General features: G+C 46.6%; 1 pseudogene; it reads left to right on the forward strand.

The window, feature by feature from the left end:
- The first annotated feature begins 1639 nt into the window (after positions 1 to 1639).
- LOC146170803 (uncharacterized) overlaps positions 1640 to 19359 on the forward strand; it is a 103845-nt pseudogene continuing 86125 nt past the window's right edge.

A 19359-nucleotide genomic window follows, 5' to 3' on the forward strand; every position in this document is an offset into this window, starting at 1 on the left:
AACAGGAACAGACGTGCTGCTAGCGGTCTCAGATAAGCTTTAATGTCCTCATGTGCATTTGGCTGTCATACCTGAAATCATGTGCACCTCTACGCGCGTAATTCTGTGAGAAATTATAACCTGGGCAAGACCCTGCTCTCCAAATACTCCTGCAATAATTTAACGCGATACCATTCAAAACAGTTGTACGGAAAACTCGGCGTCGGCATTGTGAGCGCCTATTTTATGGGCATGGCTCTAGGTGGTGGTAGTTGGCGGTGGGATGGCCACATACTGATTGAATTTTGTTTTCCTAACTTTAAGCGCCATTGTGGAATGGCCAGTTCGGCCCGAGCTGCCAACTTTCCATTTATTTTAAATAAGACTAGTTCGCTAGTTAGTTAGGTGGGGTATTATGGCACATAAGAAACTATGGCTCTGATACGCCAAACACATGGTTAGCTCGCTTATTATATGAAGTACCTAAAGTTAGGACACTCATATTCGATTCAAAACATTAGCCTTTTTTAAATATAAAAACAAGAGAAAAATAGACGAGTGCTTGTTCGGCTAACAGTAAAATATAGCAAAGTAATTTTCCTAAGCTCTTTAAGACGTGAGCACGACATTAAAATGTGATCCAATGTTAGCTGATCACGACATATTTCAGTTGGAGGTGTGTCTTCTTTTGTTAGCAGGACATTATGGGTGATGTGCGTGTGTGTCCTGTTTGTAGATGACTTAAAATTACTTAGAATAAAAGTTCCTGATGGCGGCATGATTTCCACTCTCCTAAAAACGGTTTTACAGAGCGAAGTTTATTGTTTGCTTCTTTTCCCCAAGCCGCCTGCCATTTGCTTCTCTGTTTTGAGTACGCTAATTTTTTTATTGTTTTTGGTGCGCTACAAGAAAATAGGCAGACACTGCTTGAACCCATAGCCAGCGGCTAGTAAAGGGTCCAATGGAAAAAGTACAGAGGTTGCAGGCACCCAGTTGTCAAAGTTAGAGACCTTTATGCAGTCTCTATGTTGCATGTGCACTGTGTTTCATTTTCATTCTTTTGTATCGTGCAGTGCAAGCATCTGCCCTCTCATCATCGTTGATCGCAACGCGACTGGAGAAACAGCAAAATTTCGTGGTACGTCGTTCTGTAGTGACATTTGCTTTTTTGTGTATGATGATTCCTATTAAGGGGTTGGCAGAAATTTAAGAGTTTAATGTGGAAGGTATACTCAAGGTGTATGTGTGAATGATGCATTTTCTTATGCTAGCCATTGTTTTTCTTTGACAGCGGTATAGATGGCATCACACTAAGTGGTGAAAACTGTTTCATGCTGAAGAGACTTTTATTTTTGTATTCGATTAGTGCGCATCTGACATGGTCTTCAGGTTTTACCCATCAGTGTAAAATGTCGTGTAATTCCTGTAATTTTCTTGTAGTGTGAGATATTCTTGTACTATATATACTCATGTTGTGTACGAGATTTTCTAAAATATGCTAATGTGAGGTCACACAGTGTGGAGAAATTGTGCTGCGGCGGTAACGGTTCATGACTTGAAGTAATACTTTCAATTTCATTCATACCTAAATCTTGGCATTTTTCTTCCAATCGTATGTGCAGTGGCTTAATCGTCTGGGGCTTGTTGAAAAGTACTCGTGATGGACAATCCGTGAGCGTAGAATAACTGAGGTGTTAGAGCTGCGAACGGAATTTGCGAACATATGTACAAGTTAGTGCACTGCATCGATCTCCCAAGGCAGGTTCATAGGTCTTTACTAAAGCTTGGCTACTGGCGATGTTCTATAGGCTCCTGACGATATCCGTAAACCAAGGTCATAAACTGGGTGTAATTGTTTCAAGTAAGGTGATCCTGCTGAATCGTATACTATGCAACCATACTTTATATTAAAGTACACAAGACAACAATAAATATGTAACAGGCATGCCATATAGGACCCCCAGAGTAATTTCGTGAGAGTAATTTCAGCCCATTGAAGGCTTGGGATGCTTTTTTCTTCAAGTTTTGTATGTGTGGTCGAATAGAGTTTTATCAAAAGTTACACCTAAAAATTTAGGGTCTTGTTTACCAGGTAATGGAGTCTGGTTGAGATGAAGTGAAGGGTAATTTTGCAAACAAGAATGAAACAGATACTGCTTTTTGTAGAAAGCACTTAAATCAATTTCACTTTGCTCAAGCGGACCATTTGTTTACAGTCATATGTATTCGTCTCTCGCAGGTTGACAAGTTGTAGGACGTGTACGCTATTTCGGCATCTCGGGATCACTTTTGCTGTGGAATTTATTTGAAGTATGCAAAGTGTAGTGCTTAAGACACAGCCCTAGAGAACACCGTTTTCCTGCAGGAAGTTCATTGAAAAAGTTGAGCCTAAGCGCACTTTGAATGTATGGTCAGTTAGGGAGTCGTTCAAGCATTCCAGCATCAGTAAGCGGATGTGAAACATCCACGCTGTATCGCAGGACTTGTCCAGGTCCAAGACGACTCGGATGCCTTGTTGCTTGTGGATGAATTCTTCTCAAATGATTTTTTCTATGCGGGTGAGGTGATCGGTGGCTGGACAGGCTTTTTTTAAGTCCGCATTGATGAAAGTCTAAATGTTGTCACGATTTTAGTAAACAGCCCAACATGATATTTTCAAAGCTGGTAAGTGTGTCGGTATCTGGCAGAACCCGTTGGTGAGAAGGGGTAATAAATCATTGTTTCCATGCTTTGAGTATCTTTCCATTTATCCATACCTTATTAACATTTCAGCACTGCCTCAAACGGCAGCTTCGTATAGATGGGTTGGCATGCCATAATAAATGTTATCTGGACCTGGTGATGTCTTTTGCCTAATGATAATACTCTATCTACTTCCTCTAGCATAATAAGCTTGTCTTAGTCATCATAAATGCCTATTCTAAGGGGTAACCTTAATTTTTCTGCTATCGCTTTATATTTCTGGAATGTATGTGCGTATCTAGATGAGATCGATACTTTGGCAAAGTGTTCGCCGAGTATGTTAGCTTGTTCCATTGTTATTGGCTTACCAGGAGGTGTTAACATTGGAAGTGCAAAAGTGGTGTAATACTTAGTGAATTTTCCGACTTCTTTCTACACTTTCTTCGATGTTATCGAACTATTTATATATTATGTTTACTTCTGCCGTAAGGTTATTTTTTCTTGATCGGTATTGAGTATAACGTACCGTGCTCTGGTTGTAGTCCTTTAAAACTCGAGTATATGTTCTTCAGTGGGGTACCTACGAAGGGTACTCCATGCTTTATTGTGCTGTTTTCTTGCATGTCTGCATTCATTTGTGAACCATACTTTTTGTTTCCCCTGTAGAAGTCCTAATGTTTCTGGAATGAATAATGCCACTGCTGATAAAATGCATTCACTAAATATCTGATTTATTTCATCTATGTCAATTTCTTCTTGGCATTCTTTTTTCTAATGCGGCATTTATTTTAAAAAGCAACCAATCAGTAAGAATAGTTTGTATCCTTGCGGCCTTATGAGCATGATTGGTGTAGACGACGAAAGCTTTAAACCAAGGTAGATGCTCACTGCCTCGAGGGTCATTTAAAACGTTCAATTTAATATCTATAAAATTGATTGTGATGTAAAAGCTAAATCGAGACAGCTGATTTTTTCTACGCTAGGGCAGGTGCAGATAGGTTTTCAGTACTCATGATGCATATATGACTACATAGCATAAAATATAAAATTCGACTTCTAGAATCTGCGCGATTGCTTCCCCAAAAGGAGTGTGCGTTAAAAACCCCAACTATCACACATGGCACTCGTAATTGTTGTATAGGGTCTTCGAAATAGTGGATGCTAATGGTGAGGTGGGAGTGTTGTATTTTGGCTCATCATGTGTATAGCTACTGCTTCAAAGTTTGTTTTTCATTATACCTCAGTAGCAGGGACTTCACTCTGTGTTACTACAATGACGCCTCCTGACAGTCTGCTAGCCTGCACACGATTATCTCAGAACGTATTCTGTTTTTTCGAGATATTTGTGCGCTGCAGCCTAAAGTTCGTTTCTTGAAGGCGCATTAAGGTGATTGTCACTGTTTTAAGCATGTTGTGATCCTTCCAAGGTTATTCGTCTTTCACGTATAAACACGATCATCATCTTCATCATCTCACGGAGCCACCAGGGGCACGCGCCTCGGTTGTCCATCGGAATAAACGCCAGACACGGCATTCCTTGACTTGCTGCCTCGACCTTGCCGTCTCGACCTGGCCTGCTTCCACAAGTGGTGGAGCTCAGACTTGATCCCCTTGCTGTTTTGTGCCCTGCCTATCACTGGAGATACATTCCGGTCGCTGTTTACCGCCTGCCACCATCGTTACATCTACCGAGAGTACCCACGAACCAGCAGGATCATCTACCTCGGCTGCACCACCCCCTACGACTGTGTCCACAACACAACGCGACCCGCCGCTGTTCGCTGTTCATCCCGATGAAGATGTCGATGACTGGCTGGACACCTATGAACGCTGCAGTAACTACAACCGGTGGGACAATGCTCTAAAATTTCTGAATGTTTCTTTCTACCTCATTCAGGTCGTCAGAACTTGGTTTATTAACCGTGAACCCCACTCCACTAAGCAACATTCAAGCAGCAGTTCTGCCAATACTTCGCGTACCCGGCAGTTTGGACTCAGATCGCGAAGAACAAGCTCGCTTCCCGCCTCCAAGGTCCCGATGAGTCATATGCGTCTTACATAGAGGTCATACTAGCACTTTGCCGGCTTGTTAGTCGCACCATGCCGGAACCTGAATGCGTACACCACATCTTGAAAGGGAATTATTCTGGGACCTGTAACACCCTAAATGCCCAGAATCCTTCAACTGGTGACGCCATTATTACGACCTGCCAGCGCATCGATCAGCTGCAGTCCTCCCGATTGCAGCCCGGTATCGCTATAGGCCCGACCTCTGCTGACCACGATCGGCGGGCTCTGATTCGAGCCATCATCCGCGAGGAGCTCCAAGCCCTCAAGCCTGTATATCGACACGGGCGCGATCATTCTTCCGTACCTTCTAATGACGCCGGTCTCCGCAGCATCGTTAAAAATGGGCTGGCTATAATCACCCAACCTTAGGCATCCGACCCTCCTGCATCCCACCCAGCACCGACTTACGCGCACGTCGCAGCATCCCCCTCTCCTTTGGTTCCGGCGCCCCGACTGGCACCGAGCTACAATCGCATCAATGCAATATAGACGGCTCAACCTGCACCACCCTATTACGCACCTTGGCGCCTCTCCCGACCAGTCTGCTACTACTGTGGCATTACAGGACACATATACCGCTTCTGTCGCCGTTGCCTTCAGAACAAGCGCCGAGGTTACGACGCCTTCGAAACTGATCTGCCTTCAACTTCATATTACAACGCCGGTCTATTCTCAGCCCGCCTCCTCGGTCCTCTCCGCCTGCAGTGTCCTCGTCTGAGCCTAATGGAGCCTATGTATCTCGACGCCGCTCCCCATCCCCATACCGCCGCTCGGCTTCTCCACTACGTCCCGCAACAACTCTCGCTGTCCGCCATTCGGAAAACTAAGTGATGCAGTTTCCAGAGATCAAACAGCACTCTGCGAACTTACTAAAAGTCCTCCTGATTGCCCGTACAATATGATTTGTGTTTTCGCTGAATGATTATTAGCCGAAGCTTTGATTGATACAGGGGCTGCAATTGCTGTTATTCATGCTGGTTTGTGCTACCGCTTACGAATACTGACGACACCATATGATGGACCTTAACTACGTGGAGCTAATGACGGTCCTCTGCGCCCTTCAGAAAAGTGCACTTTGCGAGTTGTTATCGACGGCGTCCGCCTCCATGTGCAATTTGCTGTGCGCTCACCTTCTGCGCATCTGATGATTTTTGGATGGGATTTTTTGTCAACTGCTTCAGCGTTATTTTCCTGTGGCGACCGTGTCATCCATACGACAGACTGTGATTTTGCACCTGATTTTTCTGAACGACTTGATCCCCTCATTGCCGCAGTTGATAATGTTTTGCCTCCTCAGTGCGAAAAACTACTTACCTTTTTTTCTGACGATATCACTGACGGAGACGTACTCATCGCACCATCTCATCGTCATCTTGCAGGCGGCATGGCCTTCCGATCAAGTCTTGTCCTGTTCCACAACGGCACCGCGACAGTAGCGGCCACTAACACTTCACGTTCGCTCGTGCTCCCAAAAGGAATTTCTCTGCCTTATGGTGGATGTTCAACCTTTGTCCCTGATGGCGCTCACTGCCCCTCTGCCTCAGCAGCGAGTTTTGACAGATGTCTTTTTTCCTGTTCTATCAAAGACTATTAATCCAAAACTCACGCCTAAAAAACCTCAAGAACTGCTGACTTTGCTTCGACATCACCAAGCTATTTTTGATGCCACTTCCCCACTACTGGGACGGACATGTGTTGCACATCACCGCATCTTTACTGAAGGTAACTCCATCGTTTCCCGACGGCCTTATCGGGTTTCTCTCTCTGAAAGAAAAGTTATTGAAGAAAATATAAATGGCATGCTCCTTCGCAATATCATTCGTCCCTCAACAAGCCCATGGTCATCTCCAGTAGTATTAGTTAAAAAAAAGGACGGGTCTGTTCGCTATTGTGTTGACTACCGTGCACTCAAGAAAATCACCCGCAAGGATGTATACCCGATGCCGCGAATCAATGACGCCCTTGACTCTCTCCAAGGCGCTGAATATGTCTCGCCCTTGGATCTCCGTTCTGGTTATTGGCAAATACCTATGCACTAAGATGACAAAGAAAAAACCGCTTTCGCAACTCCCGATGGACTTTAAAAATTTATTGCTATGCCCTTCGGCGTTTTGTAACGCACCAGCGACATTTGAAAGAATGATTGATACAGTACCTCGTGGACTAAAATGAAGAACCTGTTTATGTTACTTGGACGACATTTTTACCTTTTTGTCAACGTTTCACGACCATCTTACGGAGTTCTCACATGTCTCACTTCAGCAGGCCTTCAACTCAAAACCAAGAAGAGCCACTTTGCACAGAATGAAATTAAAATATTGGAACATCTAGGTAGTCATCACGGCATTCGTCCAGACCCTGAAAAAATTAGCTCGTCCTCAACGGACTGAAGATTTGCGAAGTTTTCTCGGCCTGGCATCCTATTTCCGCCGTTTTATTAGACATTTTGCAACTATTGCTGCTCCCCTTGATGAACTACTTAAAGCACGCAGCGATTTCGTGTGGACTGAACAGTGCGAAACTGCATTCAAGAACCTCAAGCATGCTCTGGCATCGGATCCTGTTCTTGGCCACTTTAGCGACACCGCTCCAATCGTGCACACTGATGCCAGTGGTCGCGATCTCGGCGCTGTATTTCTACAGCGCGACGCAACTTCCCGTGAGAAAGTGATTGCCTTCGCCAGCCGCACTATGACTCCAGCTGAGAAAAATTATGCCATTACCGAGCAAGAATGTCTTGCGGTCGTCTGGGCGGTTCACAAATTTTGTCCTTATCTATATGGTCGCCACTTCACAGTTGTGACTGGTCACCATGCTCTTTGCTGGTTGTCTTCGCTAAAACATTTGACAGGTCGACTTAGTCGTTGGATTCTACGCCTACAAGGGTACCAGTTTGACGTCGATTATAAATCGGGTGGCCACCACCAAGATACCGACGCGCTTTCTGGCTGCCCACTTTCGGCACCAACCTGGAGGAGGTTTTCTACGAAATGTGTTACCTCCTCTCTCAAGAGCCGATTTTCTTTACCTCCAACGCATATCAGAGCAGTTTCGTTTGACGCCTCTGACAACAAACACGCTCTCCGGTCGCAGCAACTAGCCTACGCCTAATGGACGCCGGGTCGAATCCCGGCCTTGGCGGTCGCTTTTCGCTGGAGGCGAACAGCAAGGCGCCCATGGGCTTTGCGATGTCAGTGCACGTTAAAGAACCCCAGATGGTCGAAATTTCCGGAGTCCTCCACTACGGCGTCTCTCATAGCCTGAGTCGCTTTTGGACGTTAGACCCCACAAACCAAACCAACCAAGCCTACGCCTACTGCCGTCCCATCATCGACCACCTTAACGGCGCTTTGAACCCACCCAATGCTATGCTCCGCCGACAGTTGCGCAACTTCAACCTCGAAGATGGCATCCTACTCCGCTACGTGTATTGCCCTGAAGGAAAGCATTGGATCGCAGTCCTCCCGCGTATGCTTCGCCCAAGTACCATAGCGGCTCTACACGATGACGTTATAGCAGGTCACCTAGGTTTTCACAAAACGTACGACCGCGTGAAGAGACGGTTCTGGCCTGGCCTGTCCTCCAGTGTGGCTAAATACGTCGCTTCCTTCCTCCTGTGCCACCGTCGCAAACAGCGGACTTCACCTGCTGGCCTCCTACAACCCCTTTCCTGTCCAGCCACACCATTCGAAGTAGTCGGCATCAACTTATATGGTCCCTTGCCTCTCTCTCTGATCGGGGTAACTATTGGATCATCACGGCTGTGAATCACCTTACGCGCTACGCGGAGACAGCACCTGTGCCCACTCGCTGGGCTCAAGAGGTTGCAGATTTTTTTTTTGCGATATAATGTATTGCGGCATGACACTCCACGGGTGCTCCTAAGTGACCGCGAAACGACCATCTTATCAACAGTTGTTGCCGAAGTTCTCCACGCATCATCCACCCTTCATAAGACCACTTCAAGCTACCAGCCTCAGACTAACGGTCTGACGGAACGATTTCATCGCACTTTATTGTATATGATCTTAATGTACATCACACCGCATCATCGAATTGGGACACTATTTTACCAGTCGTCACATTCGCCTATAATAAAGCAGTACAGCACACTACCGGTTAGTCTCCATTTTTCCTCGTTTATGACCACCATCCCATCACAGTTATCGACAGTTCATTGTTCTCTACGTCCGACTGTTTCTCCACGTCAGTACCTGCCCAGTTCGTATCCCGTGTGGCCAGATGCCGTCACCTTGCTCGCCTCAACAGAGAAGCCTACCAGGAAGTTCGCAAGATTTGCTACGATTCTACTTATCATGAGGTCTCCTTCCGTCCTGGTGACGAAGTACTACTTTACGCACCTGTCCGCACCCCTGGCCTTAGTGATAAATTTCATCACCGCTACCTTGGTTCATACACGGTCATCACCCAAACTTTCTCAGCGAACTAAAAAGTGACACCTATTCATTCCCCAGCCGATCGACATCACCATGGCACTGAGATATTTCATATGTCTAGTTTGAAGCCATTTGTGCGCCGCTATGCAGCAGTTGCTTCAGAGCAGCTAGGCTGGCCGCTTCCCACCTCCCGGGGTAATTGCGTGAGCCTTCCAAGAATCTTTTTCGTCACGTGTACATGCCATCATCATCTTTATCATCCCGCGGCGTCACAGGGGGCTCGCGCCTCGGTTGTCCATCGGAATAAATGCCAGACACGGCATTCCTTGCCTTGCCGTCTCGACCTTGGCGTCTCGGTCTGGCCTTCTTCCACAATATCTGTAATGTCTGAGTAATTTTTGTGTAAACCTCCACAGTTCCATTATATTCAGTAAACCAATCTAATTGCTGGGGATTGGAGAATTTAATCTCGGGAGGGGTGATTCATGGTTTTTCTCTATGTTCCAGGGAGTCTCCCCACCAGTGCAGCCGCGGTGAGCTGGGAGATGAGTACATTGCAACTGTTGTGGCACTGGACTTTCGCGGAGGTCCCGTGGATGTGGGCGTTTTGGATGCCGGCAGGATGTCGCTGACATACCTTTCCTCCACAGTAGACGTGGAAGATGTTTGTCGTGTTGACCTGTGGCCTTCGCAGGTGCCTTTTTTGTTAGCAAAAGTGTATCAGGCTCCGCTCCAGTGGCATAACTTCTTTGGACAGTTGTCTTCTTTGGTGTTTCGGAAGACAGACCCATTTCAATAGTACTCTCCTCGGATCTTGATGCTGGGGAGCTCGCCACCAAAGGTAGTGTTTGGCGGCATCCAGCACAGATCGCGTGATCTTTTAGATATTTTTTAGACACATGGTATGTGCCTGTAGCTTGTGTGAACGGAGTGGGACCTAGATATGGACACCAAATCTATCGAATCAACCGGTGCGCCGACTGACACTGAAGGCGGTTCTGGTCTCCTGTCACCAACGCAGAGTACATGCCCTTTTTTTTCAGGCAGATATGTAACGTTTTCTCGCCTCAGGTTATAAGAAATTTTCACTGGGTTTAAAGCTGCATATTTCTTTTTCCATTTTCCATATTGGGCACGACCTCGAGTATGGACCATGTAGGCCGCTCCAGTTCACGCATATTTCCGTGCACTAACATTTGTCTTCGTTTTGTTTGTCCTTTGCGCAGGTTACAAATGTGTCTTTGTCACGGCATGCCAAGTAGCTGTGTCCGAAGCACTGGCACTTAAAACACAGCCTTGGGTTAGGATTCAAAGGGCAGACTTTATAGTTTAGCTAAGCTGCATGGATGGATTCTGATAGACTTGACCTGTTGAAGGTGAAGACTTTGTGATTTGTCTTTATCTCTATGTTATTTCTCCTAATTCTTCAAGTTCTTTAATTCTTCAAATTCTTCAAGTTCTCTGTCAGTACTTTGTAGAAAATATATCAGAGATATATACTACACTTTGGCATAGTTTAGGGTGCGGTGAGAAGTCACCTTCACGCCCATTTCTCCAAGAGTTTGAAGGGATTGAAGTTTAGTGCTCTTTTACTTTGTTGGTCTAAATTTCGGTTTATTGACTTTGAAGCTTTGGCTAACACACATTTTGATGCCTCTGGCAATGATGAAGGCAGACAGGTTTTCTATTCGTTGGTCTGTCAAGGAAAGGACAATAAAAAATTCGGCAAATGCTTCTGGCTTTTATGGCATGAGTAGCTTAGATTCGGTGCGACCCTTTTCAGAAGCCGATGATTTTTTTTAGCAGATTTTTAGACATGGCATGTAATGGCTAAGGGTTCCTAAAGTACGTAGCCTCTGTTTCAGCCTTGCATGCAGAGGAAGGTTCCGAAGCCCCTCCCCGATAAACAGACGAGGCTTCAACATGACCTCGACCGCCACAATTCGTAGTTTCTTCTCTCCATCCTTCAACCTGTCGCCACGGTACGGATGACAACTTTGGTATGGGGGCTAAGGGTCCGTGCTGGCGCCAAGCATCAACACCTTATGGCACAAGGTGCCCTTTCGGGGCATTTGATAGGACATAAAAGTGCACTTAAAAAAACATGATGCTTCGAAGATACACTTACAAGTGTCTCTTCTATATCTATATCTATCATAACGACATAGGACCGATGCGGGTTCTATAGCGCAAGCCAGCCGCACTTGGGCTTGCCCACATTATTGTCCTAGGGGTCCGTCGCAGGTAATTGATGGGAAGCCCTAGTCCAAGTTCGCCCAATCAATATTTATGAACATGATTGAGAATTTATTTTATACATGTCCGCCCTTTATAAACAGCCACAATATAAATTTTACAAAAATTTATAACGTTAATCTAGCCTAAATAATTTCATGTACGTACAGCCTCGTACACTTATAGCTAGAACACGGTCACTGCTTTCAAGGTGTCATTGCATCCAACCCGGCCACGCAGTAATCTAAAGTGGCTGGCCATGTGAAGCAGCACATCCGTGTCTCTGTGTGCTTGCATCGCTTTGCATCGATATCTGCCTGCGTCAGATACAATGTTGCTTTAAAAGTAGTGACCGTGTTCTAGATAGAAGTGGACGACCCTGTACATTTGTTCACGATATGGAGGTCTGTGTTCTGAGCGATAATATTGTGCTAAGAGATGCACGCTGTCCTTAGCAACGAAATCAGAAGCAACAGTTAGCAATGCCTATGTTTTAGTATTTTTAGCGGAATCTGCTTGAGCGCGAGAACTTAAACCATGTAATATTTCTATTCGACTAAAAACAGCAACAAACTGTTTTTACAAATTATCTAAACATTGTAAATTAGGGCAACATCTAATACCAATAAAGGTTGGAAAGAATCATTACACAATTGCACACACACCTTCTAGCCATTTATGATCGATGTGGGACCTACAGTGGTTTTGTGTGGGAAGCCGCAATTGGGATGTGTGTTGTTTTTGAGCCTAAAGTCCACTGGCTGTTGCACATGCCTTCAAATTTTCCACAAGGGACCGATTTTGGTATCATGTGGGCCCGCCCGCCTTCCAGCCCCAATACGGCCTATGTGGGATATAAAGCAGTTTTGTGTGGGCAGCCCCAATTGGGCTAGGTGTTCTTTTTGAACCTAGAGCCCACCTGCCGTGGCACCTGCCTTCGAATTCCTCAAAAGGGACCGATTTTGGTACCATGCGGGCACGCCCACCTTCTAGCCTTATTACAGCCGATGCGGGACCTAAAGCGGTTTAGCTACCGTGCCTCAATTGGGCTTCAAGAGGGCTTGCCCAAATTGAGCTTTTATTCATATTTCACCAGCACTCAAGTAACCTACAAAGGGCCGATTGGGGCAGCATGTGGGCATGTCCGTTTTTTTGCCCCACTACGGTCGATGTAGGTCCCCCAAAGATTTATTGGGGGTGGCCTCAATTCCGTTCTATGACTGTTTTCCGATAAAAAGCCCACATTTATGTTGGATTGCCCTCAAATATCCGACAAGTGGCCGTTGTGGTCGGGATGCAGGAATGTGATCTGTATTAGCCCGAGCAACGCCAGGATGGGTCCTATGCAGCAGGAGCAGAGACAAGCCCAAATGGAGCTTTCCCTCCATTGCCCCCTCGGGGACCGATGCAGTTTTATGATGGTTGCCCTAGCCCCACTTGCCTACGTCGGAACTACTGGCACGCCACATCCTGTGCTACCTGGCAACACCTACATTTTTTTGTGCCCAGAAAACTGAATATTTACGCATGTATCCTCTTATGGGTAAGAGAGTTGCTTCGTTACAAATTTGAGTTCGATACTGCTAATTACGCCGATCCATGAGATTCTCCTGCGATTCAGATGTTCTGCAAAATGAAATTGTAGATATAATAAGTTGAGAGTCTAATCACTGCACTAGCAGGCGTTTCGCAGAAGATTCAATTTCCTAAGTAATCACATCTATTTCAAAGTTATTGACACTGCACACTGACATAACTACCACCCCCTATTGGCCCTTAAAGTAGAGAACAGCTTCAATAAAATATAATTACACCAGTACATCTCTATGCCTATCGGGCGAAGAAGGCATATTCCACGAAAAGTAATTCTGAAGCCGTCGATTGCAACACCACCTGCAGTAACTTTGTCGCCTACATTCAAATCAAGCCTCTCCCTGATTAAGCTATTAGTTCATATTTATTAATGTCACAAATTTTCGCAAAGCTTTCCTCTATCTCATTGGCTTTTAGCCTGCTTGGTATGTATGCCATAAATGTTTGGTTTGAACTGATATGTAAGGTAAGAGCAGCTTGAAATAGAATTTAAGCAGAAGAACACGATTTTGACAAAATAAAATGTATCACAACCCAATGAACAAAAGTGAAATACAGTGTGAAAAGTTGCAATACATTTCTAATCAATACATGATGGCGGATAGGCTAAAGCAGGCCGGGTCGACAAGAAAAATAATTGTTTACAAGTCAGTGCACGGGGCTGATTTTTCATTTGCTGCAATAGTCGATTAGTGCTTCTCTAAATTTAGTAGCGTCACGCTTGTTACAATTTGCTGTTCACTAACTCCAATTTTCTATTGGAATAAGTAGAAATTATTTATTGAAGGCTTTTGTACGACCATGTAAATGCTGAACACTCAGGGAATTGGAGAGGTTCGTTGTACTGTGCGTAGACCACCTGGTGCGCGTGCTTCTTTTCTAGTCTGGTAGCACATCGGATGGTTGTTCCTTGGAAGTGGTTTGATTGTGAGAGCCGTGTCAATGTTCTGGCGAGTGTCATATGTCGTTCTGAGGCCTCTTATGGGGTGAGTACCTTGATCTCGCGTCTACTCTTAAGGCGATGCTTAAGCGCCCTCCGAAAGTTCGTTGTCATAGTTTTGCTTAGCCCCTGCAAATGTTTTACGGCAAGCCTATGACGCAGCTTGTGCGGAGAATGGGGTATGCTTCGGCGTTTCCTCAGAACCTAATTGTTTTCCACGAGGCTTGCTAAACAGAGGTGCTTAAAGAATTTACTTAAAGGGGAAAGGGTGTTAAATCTTTAGCACCGCTCTACTTTCCGCGCCAACTAGGAGGAAAAAGTTACCGAGCCAGCGGGAGGAAAAAGACGAAAATATGGCGTCAGCTCGTGAGCGAGGACCTGGTTGAGTCGCCATATTGAGAATGCGAACGCATTAAATGCAGTATTTATAGACACCGTCCCAGACCTCAGTCTTTTGGTGTATGCTCGTGGCTCATTTTTGAACATTTTGGTGCCGAAACCCGGGACCTTTACATGGGCCTTGCGAAGACCCTCGAGTGCTCCTTCCTCATGGATAGGCTGAGATCTAAACGGACGGCTCGACGGGCTCAGAACACGCGACTTATCAATGAGGCAAGTTCTCTTTTATCATCCGATGTAACGACGCTTAGCGAACTGACGATCCTCTGCCAACGACTCAAGGCTAATAATGACGAGCTGAAGAAGATTATTGGCGAGCTCGAAGAGCACATCAGTGATGGCCCATGCTTCGAAGCAGAGTACGCGATGGTCATAGCGTATGAATACAGCGCGACGCGCACGCTGATAGACCTTCTGAGTCGTCGCAGTAATTTGATGTCCACGATGACCTCGCCACCGGACGCAGCAGATCGAGTCATAGCTCCCTCTTCCGAAAGATCCGGTGTCAAGCTACCTAAGCTCACTATAACACCTTTCTCGGGGACCCTGAGCCGCTGCACAGAGTTTTCGGAGCAGTTTGATCCCCTTCTTCATCGCAACAATGGTCTCACTGTGACAGACAAATTTCACTATTTGCGACTATTCTTGAGAGGTGACGCGGCTTTAGCCATCGCGGCCCTTCCGACAACAGAGGCGTGCTACATGGACGCCATATCTATGCTTACGAAGAGGTTCGGCGATAAAGCACGCTTGGAACAAGAATAATTCTCCAGTGTTAGGACGCTGCTAACCATACGTTCTCCAACAGACACCACGGCTCTCCGAAAGCTCTATGAGCAAAGAGCAAGTACTCAGCAATATCAGAGGTTTGGAGTTCTTGGCCGTTAGCAGGACGTCGTTTTCTACGATGCTTTGCGACAGACACCTACAAACGCTCTCACGTGCTCCCGTCATCCATTACCACCGTTCTCAAGCAACTGATGCCGCAGCCGAAGTCCACGATAACGCAGCAAGTGGATCGGAGTTAGATCGCTTACTGGCGTTCTTGGCGATTGAAGTCGAGAGTTTGGAGAACACCAACTACAAAGCCCGTGGGGACCCGGTAATACAGTCATAGACCAGGACGCAATACCATAATAAGCAATGTAAGACCACGACTGCGCAACAACCGACGTCGTCAATTCTTCATGCTCACTCTACAAAGATAGCCAAGGTCTGCGTTTTCTGCTCGTCTAGTGACAATTAACTTCTTCGTGCCGTGCAAATCTGCCGCTGTCAGACAAGAAGAAGCTCCTGTCACGGAGCGTGTGGGGCTTTCGTTGTACGACCGAAGGACATCGTGCGCGAGACTGCCGTTGCAAGATTACATGCTCCAACGGCGGGGGTCGACACGCCATTAGCATATGCAAAGCGGAAGCGATGCGGGGAGCTCAAGGAGAGGATAGAATGACCACCGACACAACCGTATGTACCTCCCTTGAATCGTCTTCTCGTACTCTGCTGCAAACATTCCGGGCCTGGGTAGTGAGTGCCGCCCCCTACTGCTATGTTCGGGACGTCTTTGATGGAGGCAGTCAGCGCATGTTTATTATAGAATCGTTGGCAAGATAACTGCAGGCGAAGTTCGTGGAATTGATAAAGATTGCCTTTAATACCTTTGCAAACGTTTCCGACCAAGCGGCCAGAAACGGCGCATTGTAGAGCTGCACCTAAAGAGCTAGTTTTTGGATGATGATATCATTTTGCACGCTATTGTGATTCCTTACATATGCAAGGACATCGAGGAGACGCCCATGAATTTTTCGTTTGTGGTGTCCCTTAAGCAGCGTGGCCGACATATTGCAGATGAATTGTTGTAATAATGTTGGCAACTGCAGTGGGATCAGCATCCTAATTGGGTCGGATCAGATGTGGACAGTTTTGACGGGGCTGGTCCGTAGATGCGACACGATGCCATCACTCATCGCTTTGGAGTCCAAGCTGGGATGGACCTTTCAAGGTGTGACAGCTTGCTTGAGAACGAAAAAGTCGACATCAGGAACGATGGTTTGCGTGCTGAGAACGAACACAACATACAGCGATGTATGACTCCTCTCCTTTTGGGAACTTGAAAATAGGAACAATGTCCACAAACAGTCCACTGATCTGCGCCGCAGTGTACCCTATCGACTCAGCAGGCAAACAGCCAGAGCACTTCCAAAGGCCTTCTTCAGGGCCTGTTATATTTCAATGACATTCTTCGAACACGTTCTGGTCGAGTCAATCAGATGGCCACAAAGACTCCTCTATTTAGACACCTGGACTGCCCCTGAGTGGCACTGTACCCAGTAAACTGTAAGCAAAACCCTGTGAATCCCTGCGCCGACCTTTATGACCACGAATGTAGGCACAAATAGAGCGGAAGCGAGTATCCGTTCGACACGCAGTCTTACTGCCACCTCGTTGTGCCAACCACGGTTGTGAAGCTACGCCGCTATTTTAATCGTACCTCTAGCCGCAGCTCAACGACAAGACGAAGGAACGATTTCTCCACCAGGTATCGAACCCGTGCGTGGACTGCATCATCGAGTACAAAGGGACGAACGATAGGCAGAACTTGCAGGGTGCCATGCGCGACATCTGCCTGCTGGAGGCCAGCCATGAGGAGAACCTTACTAGCCCACTGGGTTACCTTGACAGGGAACTGCGAGTCTTTCCCTTTGTCAGAAGCGCTCCAGCGCCCAACAGGCCGCGAGTGCAGGTCATGACAGCAGCTACACTGCTGAAAGCATGCTTCTTGTCGGGAGAGCGGCCTTCCGATGAAGGCTACAGAAGAGTCGTGGCTCGAGTTCTGGGACTCCCAAGGCCTGACGTCGGCATGCAAAGGCACGCTCAGAACGTGCACTACTACGAGTGCAAGCCGGAGAAATCCTTCGTGGGGCTCGTGCGGGCTCACAAACAGCAGACAGAGCATACCTTTTCTGAATGCCTGGGAAAAATACCACTCTTTCTGGAAACGGGACCAGTACTTCGCCGTTCTCCTGCGGAATCGAAGAGACTTTCGCATCTCCAAGCTGATTGTCAGACCCTCGGAGATACTTCCACGGCTTTCCACAGTGACAGGGGAGACTTATACATGCGCTATCGTCGACTACCTCTGCTACCGCTTTTTGACTTTCGTGGAGCCATTCCTCTCTGATAAGCTTCAGTTCCTTCTTCCCTTGGGCCACACCCACCACCAATACAATGTTCCATCCAGGCCACTTGTCTGCCTACACTCGACTGAGAGCATCTACCCTCCGGAATGTGGTTCTTTGATTCATTGGCCAACCAGGACAGCGTTGGAACCCAACTCAGGGACAAACTACAAAATATATTACTTGACTTGGCCTTAAATAGCAAGAAAATAAAAAATGATCTAATAACAGAAGACTGGATGTTGCCAGCCGGACTTGTACACATTACCGACGAACGCCGGCATCCGCACTGAGTACCAGCTAGAAGCTGAGATGATAGTCCTCATATGCTACTCCACACGGATGGCCATGCCACTGGGAAGTCATTCAACGTTTCAAGCATTTCTAATGATGCAACAGTCTAGCAGCGAGCTGTATTGGATGTCCAGCGAGGGGCAGCCCGATTTTGACGCAAGAGTGAGTGTGAGCAGCCTGGTGCTTGGATAAATGTCCCAGGAGTACCACGAAAGCGTTTGGATAAATCTTCCTACCCTAGGGCTATTCAGCGCCAACATGACACAAATATTTCGGATACCATATTCGCTAACCTACGTTATTTTGGGCTTGATGGTGCCCATCTACTCGCCTTCTACAACTGGAGGCTTCACGAGGCACCACCAAAAAATTACGAAGTTTACCAGAAGAAGGCTTCAGTAAGGTCACGTTTGGCTACGGATTTGTCACTACGTGAGCAATGCAGAAGCCTACGCCCTTGATGATCAACACCTAACATTTCGCGGCCGGGAGTGTGCTAAATCTTTAGCACCGCTCTTCTTTCCGTGCCAACGAGGAGGAAAAAGATACCGAGTCAGCGGCAGGAAAAAGAAGAAAAAGAAAGCGTGAGCTCGTGAGCGAGAACATATGGTTTAGTCGCCATATTGAGAGCGCGAACGCATTAAATGCAGTCTTTCTATGCACCGTCCCAGACCTCAGTCCTTGGGTGCGTGCTCGCTGCCCAGTTTTGAACACAGGGAACCAAAATAAGGCTCTGCAGAGAATGAGCAAAGTTGATAAGTAAGAAATACATTATGGTTCGTTCTTGTCGGGCTTCATAAATCAGTATCGTATGCTCCCAACAGGTATAGCCTTTGTCAAAAGTGTACAGATCAGAGGATCTGCTTCTGAGCTGTACAGTAGCGTTGGTTTAGCATTAGTGGAGGTATTTCCTATTGTAAAGGGTAGGACAAAAGTCTTATCAACAAAGTCAGAACACTGGATGTGCATTACAACCTGCCTTGGTAGTTCAGTAATGCATGCCCAACGACTGTGCGTTTCTAAGGATGGGAACGAAGAGACGTCCGTGTACTGTGCAATGTCAGTCCACGTTAATGATCCCCAGATGGTCGAAATTACTCCTGATACCTCCACTACGGCACCCCTTTCTCTCTCTTTACTTTCACTCCAATCTTCCTTCCTTCCTTTGGGGCGCTAATCAGGTGTCAACAGAGAGGGGTGTCATATACTACGCCTTTCACCCCAGCGGGGTAGCGCAGTGGTTACGGTACTCGACTACCATTCCCAAGGACGCGGGATCGAATCCCGGCCTCGGCGGCAGCTTTTCGCTGGGGGCGAAAAGCAAGGCGCCTGGCCCGTGTGCTGCACAGTGTCAGTGCACGTTAAAGACCCCAGGTGGTAGAAATTTCCGGCGTCCTCCACTACGGCATCTCTCATAGCCTAAGTCGCTTTGGGACGTTAAACCCCACAAATCGAATTAGGTATATGCATTAATAAGTAATAATGTGAAAGACATTTCAACATGGCAAAAGGAAAAGAAGAAAGCTTTTATCGTCTCATCTAACCTACAGTGCTCCATATTCTAAAGCACTGTATCTAAACATCTTGAACCATA

Source organism: Amblyomma maculatum, unplaced genomic scaffold (genome assembly GCF_055883805.1).
Source record: "Amblyomma maculatum isolate TAMU_Amacu unplaced genomic scaffold, ASM5588380v1 scaffold_42, whole genome shotgun sequence".
Classification (NCBI taxonomy): Eukaryota; Metazoa; Arthropoda; class Arachnida; order Ixodida; family Ixodidae; genus Amblyomma; species Amblyomma maculatum.